Raw genomic sequence first — 3,549 nt, 5'->3', positions numbered from 1 at the left:
GAGAGAGAGAGAGAGAATTTCGAATCTGAATGTAATGAGCGTAGATTGCGATTCTAATCATTGCTTCATTGGTTTCTTTTCAAGAAAAAGAAAGTAAGTTTTAATAGAAATTTATTAATATATTATTTTATAATTTTAAAATATACTGATTTATATAGATAGCATCATTCTTATACAGATAGCATCGACTGTCGATAAGTGCGGATCTACAATAGGTGGATACAATAGATAAATAAATACGATAGATATAAATACGATAGATATAAATACGATACGATAGATGAATATCTCCTGCAATTCTCTTTTTTATCAGTAGATAATAATGCGAATTAATTATAGTAGAGTTGAAAACGTTACCTTAAAAAAATAACACGTTATCATTACAGCAGTTATAAAAATAACTCATTACCGTCACCAAATATTCATTTTAAAAAGCAACATGTTACCGTTATCGTTACTTGAAAAAGTAATGAATTGTTACTTCTTGAGAAATTGTTGAGTTTTAATTTCCTCACATATTGATAAAATTAAAGTTATTCGACGCGTCATTATACAAAAAAAAAACGACCGGGAAAAAACAATTGTCGGGAGCTAAACTCAACAATTAGAGAATTTAAACTAAATATTGCTTTTAAACATTATTGTCATTAAAAATTTCAAAATTCACTTCCAGTGAGTGAATATCCATATTATAGTTATATATAATGTGAATTACAGATTTTTAAAACTGATATTTAGTAAACGAGAATGGATTTAAATGGATTGATTTTTTTCTATCCGAATATTTTAAAGAGCGAATACTTTTTTTTGGATTTAATTGGATTCAATTAGGTTCAATTGGATTGAAAAATTGCATTTCCTATTCAAAATTTTGAATTGAACAGTATTCATAATATTTGTTATGTGCACAGAAAAAGCTAATATTATTTTTGAAAGACATAGAGATGTGCTTCATGCAATTCCAATAAATGAATAAAAATGCATTCAGGATTGAAAAGCATTCATTTTAACATTTGTGTCAATATTTCTGAAAATCTGAATCCATTTCAATTCATTTTAATCCATTCTCGTTTGCTGAGATGATAATTATGAGATGATAAACAAATTTTATTAAATCAATTGTTAATGATATATTGATAATGAATGAAATATTAACAATAAATAAATCATATTTGTTTTTAATTGTTAACTTGCGATTGTAAAATTTATTAAAATTCATCTAATGAAATTTATTCATCTTTACCTTGTGATACGTTAGTTAATGCAGTCCGACACAAAGAAGAACAATCTTTATGATGGAAACTCAGGCTGCATACTTGTTAGAATGAAAATTTTAAAAGAATTTTTTTAGGAAAGCATTTAGTTATCTTGAAAATAATGTCCAAATGATATCTTAATAATTATTTATCAGAGGCATCTACTAGAAGAATTCTTTAAGATATCTTATTTCAGAGATTTCATTTCTTGAAAATTTTATCTTTATAATATCATGCTAAATGATATCAATTTATTCTCTCATAGAAGATATCATTATATTGTATGGCATTTGAGTAAATATGCATGCGCCTGTATATTTGATTCAGAAACTAGACATAATTATGAATCTTTTGAAAAATCCATTTGTTGTCATTTTTGAAGATATCATAAAAATAACATTTTCAAGAAGCAGGCTTATAACTTGACTTATAAATTTTAAGACAGCACAAAATATTACAAGATAACGAAAAGATGTCTAAAAGAAGTCTAAAAAATGACGAAAGTATGATCGTTTTGTTTTTTCAACAAGATGAAAGATGATTATATCCAAGTAAAACATTAAGTCGCGATAATGTCAAAATGACATTAAAATGAATCGGAAATGATTGAAAAACTTTTTCAATGACTTTTAATGATCATTTTGGAGTCATTTTGATATCATTTTGATATCATAATGATTTGTTGTTCTGCTTAGATAAATCGTCTTTTAGTTTTGTTGAACAACTTAAAACAGACATTTTTTCGTCATCTGGTTGTCTTCTCAGTAAAGCAAAAAGTTGACTAAAAGACATTTTTTCGTATTACTGAAAAGACAATGTGGAAAAAATATCTTTCTTTATTATATTTTTCATCACTCACCTGCGAGCAGTACGCGAGATGGATGTTCGGATTCTCGTGTTTTAAAAATTATACGGTAAGCACGTGCTAGTGATATTATATAGTCTTGTATGTTTCCTGCCTGATAGGCTCGCTCCTAACGACTGTATCCCTTTTTATATTATCATAATAATAACAACAATAATAATAATAATAATAATAATAATAATAATAATAATAAACTATACGAGATAGAATAAAAGATGCAGCGTGATTATGAGAAATATAACTTGTGTTCTGACGAACACTCATACAATATTTTTTGAAAGCAAGTCCTCAAAGGGGATTATGATGAAAGATAATGATTCTTATACACATCACATCGCTGTAAGCATTGCAGGCATAATAGAACATATACAAAAAAAGCGAACATACGCAAAAAAAGCGGTACACTGAAAAATTAGGAAAAATTTACTAAATTTTAAATTATCATAACTTGGTAAATAATAAAGATAAAAATATGTTTAAAATATAAAATGAAGCTTGAAATGTCCCCTTTAAGACATTCCAATATACTTATCGAATGAGATTTATACTGAGTCATTATTATCAAAATGTCAGATGACAAAGTAAAAAAATGAAAAGTAAAAAAATGATAATTAAAGATCCGTGATTGTCACAATGCATGGCGTAAATCAGGTACGACAGCCTAATGGGACAAAATGCACATAAAAGAATGGAATTTTATCTTTAATATCTAAAATATTTTTTTTACGGAGTTCAATTATTTTTCACTGAGTTATTCCAAATTTAAGGTATCGTTGTCATTAGCTTAAATTGATTGTAATTCATTCCAATATAAACTGCACAAAGTTTGACGGATTGAAATTGAACCTCATTTTGTGTATGTATGTGCGTGCGTGCGTGCGTGTGTGCGAGAGAGAAGGAGGGAGGGAGGGGCGGATGCGCGCACACACGCATGTATCACAGCAAGGATGAGGACCCCATTCCCCAACCAATGAGAATGGATTAAAATGGATTGAAATTTTTTTCTATCCGAATGTGTATTTTAAATACCGAATACTTTTTTTTGGATTTAATTGGATTCAATTGAATTCAATTAGATTCAATTGGATGCAATTCGATTGAAAAACTGCATTTTCTATTCAAAATTTTGAATTGAACAGTATTCACAATTGTGTTTGTGTGCATAGAAAAAGCTAATATTATTATTAGATTGAAAGACATAGAGATGCAATTCTTATAAATGAATAAAAATGCATTCAGAATTGAAAAGCATTCATTTTAACATTCGTGAATCAATATTTCTGAAAATCTGAATCCATTTCAATTCATTTCAATTCATTTTCGTTTACTGTCATTCCGTACACATCCTCTGTGTGTGTGTGTGTGTGTGCGTGTGTGTGCGTGTGCGTGCGTGCGTGCGTGCGTGCGTGCGTGCGTGTGCGTGCGTGC

Source organism: Atta cephalotes (genome assembly GCF_000143395.1).
Source record: "Atta cephalotes unplaced genomic scaffold scaffold00037, whole genome shotgun sequence".
Lineage (NCBI taxonomy): Eukaryota > Metazoa > Arthropoda > Insecta > Hymenoptera > Formicidae > Atta > Atta cephalotes.
This window is presented reverse-complemented; position numbering follows the sequence as displayed.